The sequence below is a fragment of the Oryctolagus cuniculus genome, chromosome 9 (genome assembly GCF_051225735.1).
Source record: "Oryctolagus cuniculus isolate XC-2025 breed Fujian yellow rabbit chromosome 9, ASM5122573v1, whole genome shotgun sequence".
Lineage (NCBI taxonomy): Eukaryota > Metazoa > Chordata > Mammalia > Lagomorpha > Leporidae > Oryctolagus > Oryctolagus cuniculus.
The window spans coordinates 109,260,471-109,274,232 of record NC_142875.1 but is presented as its reverse complement, the minus strand read 5'-3'; the positions used below and the strand labels follow the sequence as shown (position 1 = coordinate 109,274,232).

Below are 13,762 nucleotides of genomic sequence, written 5' to 3'. Positions count from 1 at the left end.
CAGACGACTTTGCCCTTGTAAGGTAACAATGTTCATGGTGTGTCTCCTGACATAATTATGGTTGTATTTGAAGGAGCAATATATTAGTATAACGTGTCTGGCGTGCTACTGATCTTCCCAGGCTGACGAATCAATTAATTCACAGGCTTTTATTGGGGTTCCACTCCCGTGCGAGGTTCCCTGGTCCCAACAGAGCAACATAGCGGGGGCTGGGGAAGTCGCACGTCAGAGATTGGGAGAGCTCCTTTTATAGATTCAGGGCATGGGAGTTAAAGGTTGAGGCGGGTCTGATCCTCATTGGTTGACCTTTAGGCACCCGCAAGGACCTTGACAAGGACTTTCTTCCCTGGAAGTAGGCCTCCCCATTCCCTGAAGTGTAGGCTTTCCTTCCATGCGGATCCAAAAGCTATCATCCTGACCTTTTGATGATAGGAAAGGGGGCGACGATGAGTCTCTCTGGCTACTTCCTGCTGACTGGGGACGTCGTCTACAGGGGCCCGTTGGTGGTATCTTGGGGCTCCGCAGGGACAGGCATGTATGGATGGAGAAGCATCTGATTGACTGCCTGGTTGCTGAAGGCTGTGGTTCATGCCATTATCACCTGCTGTAAACACTTAAACAGACACTGTAGTATACAAGTCAGGGTGAGAATAGCAACCAATGATCCTAAGAGTGGCATTAACCAGGTAATGAGAGGATTTCATAGAGGAGAGGAAATGAGGGGGGTCTCTGGACTCTTGTGAGGATGGTTTGATGGACGTGGTTTAAATCTGATCCCATCCAAGACCGGGAGAAAGGCCACTCAACTTTTGCAGGTAGTCGGGTTTGCCTGTAGAGAAATTCTGAATAATCATACAAATTAGGTGGAGGAGAGGACCATGAATACACACAGGTTGGGAATAGAGTCCACTAAGTTTTCTGATTGAGAGGCAAATAGAACCTGATAGAAGGGGCTTGATAATAACCTGGTGGGCTTTAGGCCTTGTAAGTTAAGAGGCCCAGACCTAACTGTCTCTTCACATGGGGTACATTTCAAGGGAGGTGTGAAACCTCCTTGGAGAAGGCACTCTGTTGACTTCCATTACCCAGCTGTCCTGGGAGGAGAGCTGGCCAGGTGAAGGCAGGTGGCATCTCTAACAGGAAATTTACAGTCCTGCCTGCAGTGTTGCAGACCCTACTTAGCCGTCTCCTCTCTGCAGTGGTGGTCACCTTGGAAGCTGGACTGAGTGAAGGGCTTTTCAGCTTAGAGCCAATAAGATCTGTGGCTCTGACCTGGGTGTCCTTCGACCCCAGGGCAGGTCCATTTCCAGTGATCCAACTCTTGGCTGGCAGAGCTGCCAGGGCTCTTCACAAGCTGATTTCTGCTGAAGCCCAGGCTTGCCATACTGAAGGCCACTGTTGTGGATGGGCCTGTTGGGTTTCCTTGAGGGCAGATCACTGTACAGAATAGCCATTAATAGGCCTGCCACCTATCATCACATTTCTGATGCCTGGCTTTCTCTTCCTGCTGGTTTTTGTTAAAGCAGATCAATTAGCAGTTGGAAATTCTTCTCTAACTCTGTAGGAAATGGAACAGTTTAATCTGGACTTCTTGGCTTTACAAAAGGCAGAGGGAAATTTCATTAGCCTGGCAGTTTCCTCTCTGTATTGTGATGACTGTCACTGGTGTCTGCAAACACATTAAGCAGGGAGACTGGATATGAGTTTATTTGATGAGGTGGCTGATGGTCAACTTTCAAGAGGAAAGGAAGTTCAGAGTGGGGGAGCAGAGGGGAGAGCCAGGCAGACCTGCTCACACTTGATGGGTTGGCTGCACAAGTAGCAGTCATGGATGGTAGATGGCAACCTTGACCTTAGCTTGTTGGTCCCTGGAACAGAACAGGTGCTTCTTCCAAATATCACTCAGCTCAGCTCCTTTTCCTAACCTGCTCCAATGCTAGAAGTAAAACACAGAGATTAATGTGTCATTAAAGAATGAATACTAGCTAAGAACTTCACCAGACACAACCAAAACAGAGAGTACGGAAGAACCAAAAGGTTAGAATATCATGTAGGATGGGTGGGGTTAAGGCAATGAGCAGTACTGTAGCCGGTGGCCTAAGCATCTTTCGGTGACTTAAGTCCTCAAAATATCTACTTCCTTATGATTGTGTGTTTTTAACATGACATGTCCTAGATAAATTCCTTGAATTCCCTATCCTAAATTCTGTTTTCCCTTGTGTTCTTTTTTTTTCTGATTAACTATGTTTAAAAAAAAATTCAAGGTATACAAGCTACATGCATTTCGTATATATAAATTTAGTAACCTAGTGATTCTTCCCACCCAACCCTCCTTTCTGCCCTCACTCTATCCTTCATCCTCCTCCCTCTCCTATCCCCATTCTTATTTTTTTAACCAAGATTAGTTAACTTTATACTCGTAAGATTAACCCTACACTAAGTAAAGAGTTCAACAAATAGTATGAAGAAAACAAAACTGCTCCTTAATAGTAGAGACAAAGGGTATAAACAATCATCACATCTCAGAGTGTCAATTTCACTCTTATAGATTACTTTTTAGGCACTCTATTAGTTACCGCAGATCAGTGAGTACATATGGTATTTGTCTTTTTTGTACTACCTTATTTCACTAAGTATAATGGAAGTATAACTTGCATTCATTTGTTGCAAACGACAGGATTTCATTTATTTTTTTTACCATTGTGTAGTATTTCATATATGTGGTATATATACCATAATTTCTTTATCCAGTCATCAGTTGATGGACATCTGGATTGATTCCATATCTTAGCTGTTGTGAATTGAGTTGCAGTAAACATGGGGGTACAGATTACTCTTTCATACACTGATTTCTTTTCCTTTGGACAAATTCCCTGGAGTGGAATGGCTGGATTCCTTTGTATTCTTGATCTGATTGTCATAATAAATCACGTTAGACTGGGCAACTTGAACAATAGGAATTTATTTCAGAACCTCTGGAGGCTAGCAGAAGTTTTAAGATGAAGTCATCAGGAGGTGCAGTTTCTGATGAAGTCTTTCTCCTCGCTTTCCAGATGGTTGCCTTCTTGCTGTGTCCTCCTGTGAGGATTCTGCTGCACACGTTTATCCCCAGTGTCTGTGTGTTCAAATGACCTTTACCTATAATGAACCATGTAGTTTGCTTCATGTTCTCCTTAAGAGCCTCATTTTAAATCAGTCTCCTCGTTACAGGCCCTGTTTCCTAAGGAAGTCATATTTTGAGTTGCTGCATGTCTAGGGTTGAACGTAAGAGTTTGAGGAAGTTGTGGTTTAACCCATCAAAACTTTTCATCTTTTCTCAGTTAATGACAATTCTTCCACCCACTTGTTCAGAGATTGAAGTCACTTTTCACTGCTCCCTCCCCGAAACCACTGCTCCTTGGCAAATCCAATTGACTTCAACTTGAAGTGTATCCCGGATATGACCACTAGCATAATCTCTACTGCAAGGATGAGATTCAGAGTATGACTGTCTCTCCTAGAGCACTTGAACAGCTTCCCAGCTGGACAGCATAGACCTGAGCACTCTTCAAGAAAGGAGGACACAAGTGGCTCTTGAGGGAGCTGTGGCATGCAATTTGCATCTTCCACAAATGCAGTGGGGACACCCTATGGGATGTTATGTGAGAAGATGTGTTATTTAATTTTTACTTTTTAAAGATCATTCTGGCTGTTGTGAAGAGAACTGCTAAGGGATGTGATAGAGGCAGGAAAGTTATCCAGTGTAGCAGGGAAACTGTTTTGAGGGAGAGAACAGGGAAAAGTAACTCTCTGGTTCTGGGGTGTGAGAAGCAGCTTTGAATATCTCCAAACTGTGTTAGTGTGTGCGGGCCTGCTGCACCAATCGAACAGAACCTGAAGGAGGGAGTGGGAATGAAAAGAGGGACAAGGGTGCAGAGAATGGAGCTGAGACAAAGGGCTGATCAAGACTCATTTATTCCTGTGCCTCAGCGATATTTATACATAACCAGCTCAGCTCAAAGAAGCACAAAAGATAACAACATATGCAAGCAGCTTATTGGGCCTCCTGTAACACAGATAATTTTAACAGAATGTTCTTGATCCACATCCTCCTTCAACACGGGAGTGCATGGCTTTCTCATCCCAGGAATTCCACAAGCCAAGATTGGCCTTGACTTGTCCATAGGCTGTCTACATTAGTGGTTATCCTGCCATTGTGATGGATAGCATCTGGCTTCCTTCTATAGAGACTGATCTCCTAATCAAACATTCCATGGCCCTATGGTAGATACTTTCTCCTAAACAGCTTTTTCATTCCTTATACCTGACAGGGTTGAGAATTTCCCACATCTTTAATTTCTGCTTCTCTTTTCATTATAAATTCTGTGATTTGTCTCTCCTTCCATTTTACTATAAGAAGTCAAGATAAGCCATGCTGCTTTTCCACTGCTTTGCTGAGATGTTTCAACCACTAGTCAGCCTAGTCAATCACTCTTAACTTCTACTCTCCGTGAAAACTTAGCACAGGAGCACAATTCAACCAAATTTAGCTAAGAAGCAGCTTTGTAACAAAGAAGGCCTTTACTCAAGCTTCCAATAACATGTCCCTCATTCTTTCCCCCTGAGACTGCATCAGAATGGGCTTTCCTGTTCCTCTGCTTACGGACACACTTCTCCAGGCCCTGAAGTGATCTTCAAGTCCACTGAAGCTACAACTGCAGATTTGTTCTTTTTCTGAGTCCTCATGAGAATCCCTGCTTGTGCTCTTGAATGACAGTTTGACTTTTTCTAGCCTTCACTTCCAAACTCTTCCAACCTCCATCCTTGTCCAAGTTCCAAGCTGCTTCTACACTTCTAGCTTTTTATTTCAAGGACATCATGTTTCATGGTATCATTTTTTTTTATCAGTTAAGGCTGAAAAAATCACACACTTTAGCTCTAGTAATTTTTGAAAAATTTAGTTATTTGAAATGCAGAGTAACAGTGACAGAGATAGAGATAGAGACAGAGAGAGAGATAGATAGAGAGAGAGAGAGAGAGAGAGAGAGAAATATATCTGCTGATTCACTCCCTCAAACATCTTCAGCAGTTAGGCTTGAGTCAGACTGAAGTCAAGAACATGGAATTCCATCAAGGTCTGCGCATGTCAGTGGCCCAGGTATTTGGGCCATCATGTGTTGCCTTTATAGACTCATTAGTAGGGAGCTAGATTGGAAGCAGAGAAGCTGTGGTGGGACTTGAACTGGCATTGCAGTATGGAATTCTCACATTTGTAAATGGCGCTTAACCTGCTATACCAAAATGCTGGCCACTCCAGTAATTTTTTTAGTGTAAGAAATTTTTTTCTCACTTTTCTAGGGCCTAAAGAATCAGAGGTCAAGCTACTGGCTGACTCAGAGTCTGGTGAGAGAATGTTTCTCAACTTCTCTGGCATCATCATTTAGGGAATTGTAGGGCTGAGCAGGGGAAATGCTGAACTCACTCACATTGAGGAAGAGATGGAAGGGCCAGGCATCTTACCAAAGCCTTTTATAAACTCAAGAACTCCATTCACAATGGTGGAGCCATTGGCTCCCTGAAGGTGGGACTGTGGTTTTGTATTCACCCCTGAATTTTTTTTTATTTTTTATTATATTTTTTTTTTTATTTTTTGACAGGCAGAGTGGACAGTGAGAGAGAGAGAGACAGAGAGAAAGGTCTTCCTTTTGCCGTTGGTTCACCCTCCAATGGCCGCCGTGGTCGGCGCACCGCGCTGATCCGATGGCCGGAGCCAGGAGCCAGGTGCTTCACCTGGTCTCCCATGGGGTGCAGGGCCCAAGCACCTGGGCCATCCTCCACTGCACTCCCTTGCTACAGCAGAGAGCTGGCCTGGAAGAGGGGCAACCGGGACAGAATCCAGCGCCCCAACTGGGACTAGAACCTGGTGTGCCGGCGCCGCTAGGCGGAGGATTAGCCTAGTGAGCCGTGGTGCCGGCCACCCCTGAATTTTTAATTTGCAGTAAGATTCCTGGCATAGACAAGGCACTTAATAAATTTCTTATTTAACAGATGGGATGGGTATTGTGGTACAGTGGTTAGGGTGCCACTTAGGATCCCTACATGCCATATTGGAGTGCTGGGGTTCAAGTTCCAGCTCTACTTCTGGTCCAGCTTCCTGCTAGTGCTTGGCCTAGGAGGGGGTGGGTGATGGCTCAAGGTTTTTCAGCCTTGCTACCTACTTGGCAAATCCAGATGAAGTTACTGACTCCTGACCCAACCATGGCTGCCTTTCTAATAAATAAATCAATCAAACTTTTAATAATTTAACAAATGAAGGAAATAATGAGTGTAGCGAGAATATAATTACAATGAAAACAAATAATGTACAGTATCGTGGAACAAGAGGAATAGAATATCGCACTTGGGGCAGATTGGAAACACTTTCATCACTGCTGAGAAGCAAGGTAAGAGAAGACTGGGCAATGTCCAGTGACTGAAGTCTTTGGTGACCCCAGGGTCAAGTGAGCTGTTTAAATGGAATGATAGGGTCAGTATTCTTGACTTATAAGCTTTGACAAGACTTGGTTTTATTCCTTAGCATATTGGATAGACTGCTTGTGGCCTAGTGGTATGCCAATCATGAATCATTGGATGCCCACATAATTTCTTTAAAATTTTAATCTCTCTTAGTTTATTCTTGAACAACAACAACAACAGCAAAAACCTCAGAAAGAACAGGATCTGTAGGAGAATCTTATGAACACCAGGAACACCCAGCAAATGGGTGTGGGCAGTTCCCATGCAAAGCTCTCTCTGCTCACTACTTCATGCTCTTCTTTGGGGATCATCCCTGATAAGTCTGTGTCAGACATGATTCCCCCAACTTGTGCTGGGGTCCCCAAGTTTGTGTGAGCACTTTCAGTTCTTCCTAGGTCCAGAAGTCAGGCTGTTTTTTGAATCAAGTGTTATAACAGAAAATGAACTAAGTCCAGTAAAGGGACTTGTCAGAAAAGTTCCAGGAAGAAAGGTTAACAATGAGTTCATAAAAATCCAAGGAGTCTGGAATTCTTTGATTGCAGAAACTCTTACTTCTCTCCGCCCCCCTTCATCCTTCCTTCCCTCCCTCCCTTTCTTTGTTCCTTCTTTCCTTGCATTTTAAGATTTATTTATTTATATTAAAGATTTATTTTTTATTAATGTGAAAGGGAGAGGAGGGTGGGGGGAGGAGGACTGGGCCAGGCTGAAGCTGTGGACTATCTTCTGCTGCTTTCCCAGGAAACATTAGCACATTGGGAGCTGGATGGAAAATGGAGCTGGAAGGGAAGTGGTGCAATTAGGTCTCTAAGCAGCACCCACATATGCTGTGTTGTTGCACAACACTGTCCCCCAACACTGGCCCCTATTTATTTATTTTTAAAGGCAGAGTTACAAAGAGAGGGGGGAGGGGGGGGAGAGAGAGAGAGAGAGAGAGAGAGACTGAGACTGACTTCCATCTCTTCCATCTGCTGGTATACTTCCCAAATGGCTGCAATGGCCAGGGCTAGGCCAGTCTGAAATGAGGAACCAGGAGCTTTCTCTGGGTTTCCTAAATTGGTTGCATGAGCTGAAGTACCTGGGCCATCTTCTTGCTGCTTTCTCCAGGCACATTAGCAGGGAGCTGGGTCGGAAGTGGAGCACCTGGTACATGAGCTGTTGCCATATGGGATGCTGGCATTGCAGATGGTGACTTAACCTGCAATGTTGCAAAGCCAGTCAGTCCTGGAAACTTTCCTTTTCTAAACAAAGGGATAAATTTAGCAAAAGGAAGTTAGAATTTTGTGGCCCTGGTGAGGAAGATGCCACCTAACAAAAATTGGCACCTGTAGATTGTATTAGTAAATAAAAGGGGAAGTATGAACATTTCAGAAAAATGGAATGTATTTTTAATTGATATACACAGATTTCTTAAGGTTATTTTTATGTACAAGTTTTGAACAATGTACATTTTACATGGGTTATTTGTGCAGAATTAGTTTAGAAAAGCAATAAATGCATAAAAGATAACAATGGAACATCAGACAAAAGATTTACAAGCCTTGTCGCACACTGCTACTTAAAGGTACTATATCTAAAAGTGTAAATATTGAAACAAAGATTGCTGACATTGGATTTAAGGTTGTCATCACGTTGAAAAGGAGGAAGAAAGTAAAGCATGCAGCAGTAACTCAGAATTTGAGTGGAAAATACTTTGCCACAGATATGCTCCCTTCTTTGAATTAAGTCAAACTAAACAACAAAATGATGGAGGATTGTAAGTTTATCTAGGGCAACTGCACTCCTTTAGAAAGACTAAAGGATCTCCAACTTTTCCCTAGCTCCAAAATTGATGAGTTCCCATTCCTCTGCTCCCACACCTCTTTAAAAGCAAAACCCTAGAAAACCGGTGTTCTGAAACTTAGCATGGATGTAGCTAACCACTGTCTTGCAAGGAGAGGATGTGTCAGGTACTACAATGGCTGTACTACTTTGGCTGCATCCTTCAACATTCTTCCTACCAGGAAATATCATCTTATAATTCATAAGATTGTATCGGAAGTTTTGGCCTCCATTCCCCTTTCAAAACTAATGTTTGGATGGCTTATTTCCTTGCTCTCTAGGCCACAGTCTAAACACTTTTAAACCCAATACAAGTGAAGGACCAGCCAGGATGAAACACCTCAGCCATCACTTTGTTTAGAGTAGTATCTTCATCATAAAGCTATGCCTAAGAAACCACTTGTTAACAATTCATCTAAAAACCTGACTGCAAAGTACAGTAACAAATAATTGCCAAAGACTGGAAATGAGATACAACAGAAAAGGAATTAAGCATTAGTAATTGTTGCAAGTAACCCAAGTACAGTACATTTGATGTCACAGAGGGTGTTGCCTGGTGTTCAAGGAGAGGGGAGAAGGGCTAGGAACAGTTCAGCAAGGGAAGATGGAAACAGCACAGCAGCTTTTTGCTTTAATAAAGTAAATTAATGACAAAGAGGAATAATAATGTGACAAATACATCAATATATTTTTTTTTTTCTTGTGGTTACTTTCTTTTGCTCCCTCTGGGGTCAACAATCCCACCAGCTCTGTTGTATTATGGCAGAAACACGCTTTTCATATTCCCGCTTGTTCTCCTGGTACAGCTGAGCAGCCTGGCTGTTTGCTGGACTATTGGGATTTGGTTCATCCAGTAGAGACTGTATGGATGTTAAAATGGAAGATACATCGTAGGTCGGACTCCAGTGGTTCTGAAGTATGTCCAGACATATACTACCATCTGCATAGACATTTGGATGAAACAAACATCTTAGAGACAAATCTAACTGTGGGTGGCTTGTTTGGATATTCTTCAGTGAATTCTATTGTAAGTTTGAATGTTCCATCCTCAAATGGGGTCCCCTCAGGCCCCAAAATGACCTCATTCCAAACCATTATGTTGTTCTCAGACGGAGCCCTGATGACTGCAGCTGGAGGATCCTCCTGCAACCTTCAGAGAGACAGACAGGAGCCCCCAGCATCAGCCACTGGCGCTGGCTGCCGGCTGTGGGCCCCCTTCCCTGATATACACAGATTTCTAACCTACTAAATGAAAACTCTAAGATTTACTTCTTTCTATAGATATTCAAATGTATGCTATTTAGGTGAGATATCATTCAACTATGGGTGGTATTGATAAAATTAATTTATAAGAGTCATATTTGGTGGGATTGAAGATTACTTATGTAAATTAAATAGTCTCTCTGGGATGTTTAAAATTGATCCAAAGCCTTTTCAGGTTCATATGACTTGGGTAAATTTTGGGTAAATTTAAGTCACTCAATGTTTTTGGTTTTTTTTTTTTTTTTTTTTTTGTGGCCAGAAATGCATTTATTTCTTTTTTTTTTCTTTTTTCTTTTAAACTTTTATTTAATGCATATAATTTTCCAAAGTACGACTTATGGATTACAATGGCTTCCCCCCCATACCGTCCCTCCCACCCACAACCCTCCCCTTTCCCACTCCCTCTCCCCTTCCATTCACATCATGATTCATTTTCGATTATCTTAATATACAGAAGATCAGCTTAGTATACATTAAGTATGGATTTCAACAGTTTGCTCCCACACAGAAACATAAAGTGAAAAATAATAGATGATTTTTTTAAATGATGATGAAATCAGAGCAGACCTATTGTCATGTTTAATCCCAGTGAGAGTCAAGTTGGGAATTGATAATTTCTTTTTTTTTTTTTTTCTTTTCTTTTTTTTTTTTTTACAGAGGATCAGTTTAGTATGCATTAAGTAAGGATTTCAACAGTTTGCACCCCCATAGAAACACAAAGTGAAATATATTGTTTGAGTACTCGTTATAGCATTAAATCTCAATGTACAGCACATTAAGGATAGAGATCCTACATGAGGAGTAAGTGCACAGTGACTCCTGTTGTTGACTTTACCAATTGACACTCCTGTCTATGGCATCAGTAATCTCCCTATGCTCCAGTCATGAGTTTCCAAGGCTATGGAAGCCCTCTGAGTTCTCTGACTCTTATCTTGTTTAGACAAGGTCATAGTCAAAGTGGAGGTTCTCTCCTCCCTTCAGAGAAAGGTACCTCCTTCTTTGATGCCCTGTTCTTTCCACTGGGATCTCACTCGCAGAGATCTTTTGCCAGAGTGTCTTGGCTTTCCATGCCTGAAATACTCTCATGAGCTTTTCAGCCAGATCCGAATGCCTTTAGGGCTGATTCTGAGGCCAGAGTGCTATTTAGGACATCTGCCATTCTATGAGTCTGCTGAGTATCTCACTTCCCATGTTGGATCACTCTCCCCTTTATTTACTCCATCGGTTAGCGTTAGCAGGTACTAGACTTGTCTATGTGTTCCCTTTGACTCCCAGTCCCTTCACCATGACCAACTGTGAACTGAAACTGATCACCTGGAACAGTGAGATGGCATTGGTACATGCCACCTCGATGGGATTGAATTGGAATCCCCTGGTATGCTTCCAACTCCACCACTTGGGGCAAGTCAGCCTGAGCATGTCCCAAATTATACATCTCTTCCCTCTCCCATTCCCACCACCATGTTCAACAGGGATCACATTTCAGTTAATTTTCAACACTTAAGAATAACTGTGCATCAATTACAGATCTAAACCAGTCATATTAAGTAGAACAGATAAAAAAAACTACTAAGAGGGATAATGAAAAGAAGATTTAACTACTGAGTTTTTGATTTTAAGTATGATATTAGCAGACTATTTTTATTCTTCCTGGCATTTCACAGCCCTAATGAATTCTAACATTTAGAGTGATGAGTTCCACATAAGAATAAATGTGCGAATGGAAAAAAAGAGACAGAAATTCCACATGAAAGATGTCTTTCCTGAATTATAAAATATTATGTTCTTGTTCTCACAGAGGTGGTAGTGAGGGAGATCTCTTCAAACAGAATTTGATTCTCAAACATAACAAGGGTTTTATTTTGAATAACTTTACTTCAGAATAGTTTTAAATTTACAAAGCAAAATATGTGAGATAGTAATAGAGTTCCCATGTACTCCTCACCTCATATCCCCTATTATGACCATCTCATAGTATTATATTTTGCACAATTAATGAATCACACCTAATTTCCCCTATTTTTTAAATTCAAACTCTTTTTGTCTCCCCTGTCTTTAGCATTTTCAAAAGTCTCACTATGATGATGACTGCCTAACATGTACTTGCTGGAGAAATATTTAACAAGGAAATAACTTCAGAGGGCTGTTCACTCTAATATCATTAAGTGTTCATGAGTAATTCAAGCAAAATGAAGTATAAATAGTTGAATAATGTTGAAGAAGGAAGAAAGTTTAAAATGAACTTTCCAATCATCATTATCTTGTATATATCATCTGCTAAAATATTTGCAGTCTCTCTTAGATCTGTACCTTTTGAGTTTTGCTAATTTGTTAAGTAACCCATATTTAACCAATATCTAGGTAATATAATATATAATAATAGCAACATATAAATTAATACAAAATGGCTACCAAACTCACATTTGTCCACTTTTGACTTCTTTTTTTAACTTTTGTTTTATAAATATAAATTTCCAAAGTACAACTTTTGGATTATAGTGGCTTTTTCCCCCCATAACCTCCCTCCCACCTGCAACCATCCCATCTCCCATCCCATCCACTCCAAGATTCATTTTTAATTATCTTTATATACAGAAGATCAATTTAGTGTATACTAAGTGAAGATTTCAACACTTTGCACCCACACAGAAACACAAAGTATAAAGTTCTGCTTGAGTACTAGTTATAGCATTAAATCACAATGTACAGGGCAGAGATCCTACATGGTGAGTAAGTGCACAGTGACTCATGTTGTTGATTTAACAATTGACACTCTTGTTTATGGCATCAGTAATCATCCGAGGCTCTTGTCATGAGTTGCCAAGGCTATGGAAGCCTCTTGAGTTTGCCAACTCCGATCTTACTTAGACAGGGCCATAGTCAAAGTGCAAGTTCTCTCCTCCCTTCAGAGAAAGGTACCTCCTTCTTTGATGGCCCGTTCTTTCTGCTGGGATCTCACTCACAGAGATCTTTCATTAGGCCATTTTTTTTTCCAAGTATCTTGGCTTTCTATGCCTGAAATACTCTCATGGGCTTTTTAGCCAGATCTGAATGACTTAAGAGCTGATTCTGAGGCCAGAGTGCTGTTTAGGACATCTGCACTTTTGGCTTCTTAATTACAGAAGAATGCAAGACTTTTCTATAGCAACAACATGTCCTGTGTCAAATTAAAGAGATTGTACAAAACATCCCATGCTTCTAACAGTTAAATTTCCTAAGAATTAATTATTCTAATTAATATCTAGTTCTGAAAAGTAGAAGTAGCCATGGAACCAGTTCTTAAGGTATGTTTTTGTTAAGTAAAGTCATGACGTGTATGTTTCATTAAGAAAAAATTATTTTTCGTTCAAACAGAAGGATTGGTCGTTTCACAATGAGAAAGAGGAAAAATATATAACAAAATCTAAATAGATTCAAGAAAATTATAGAAGAATTTTCTTTTTTTAAAGCTTAAATGCATTTTTTTAAAAAATTGTGACTGCCATTACCACACATAGAAAACTGATGACGTTGGCCATCACTAGAAAGTAACCATGAAATCAAAGCAATGCTAGTAAATTCTAGCTAGATTTTGTTGCTTGCCACAGTGTTAAGCCTAATGTATCCTTCCCTTTTATTGAAAAGAAAGATGGTAAATTGATAGGGAGATACAAATAGGACTTTTTTCACTTATTTTAAAAGACTGAGAGTTAATTGAAAAGGTTAACTATTCCTAAGTAGTACACTATTTTTTTTAAAGATTTTATTTATTTATTTGACAGGTAGAGTTACAGACGGTGAGAGAGAAAGACAGAGATAAAGGTCTTCCCTCGGTTGGTTCACTCCTCAAATGGCCACAATGGCGGAATTGCGGCATTCTGAAACCAGGAGCCGAGAGCTTCCTCCAGGTCTCCCAAGTGGGTGCAGAGGCCCAAGCACTTGGGCCATCCTCCACTGCTACCGCAGGCCATAGTAGAGAGCTGGACTGGAGGAGGAGCAACCGGGACTAGAACCGGTGCCCATATGGAATGCTGGCGATTCAGGCCAGGGCGTTAACCAGCTGTGCCACAGCGCCGGCCCCAACAAATAACACTCTTCAGTATGACATTAATGATCACCCAAGGTTTTTGACAAGAGCTTACTACAGCTATGGAAGCCTTTTGGATCTATTGGATCGACAAGGCCATAACAAAGTTCTCTTCTCCCT

At 41.3% G+C, this 13,762-nt stretch overlaps 1 protein-coding gene and 1 pseudogene across 1 annotated transcript in view; both read right to left on the bottom strand.

The window, feature by feature from the left end:
* LOC138843658 (uncharacterized) overlaps positions 1–13,762 on the bottom strand; it is a 72,957-nt gene that overhangs the window by 21,320 nt on the left and 37,875 nt on the right. The window lies entirely within an intron of this gene.
* Positions 9,045–9,431, bottom strand: LOC138843630 (ubiquitin-conjugating enzyme E2 A pseudogene; annotated as a pseudogene).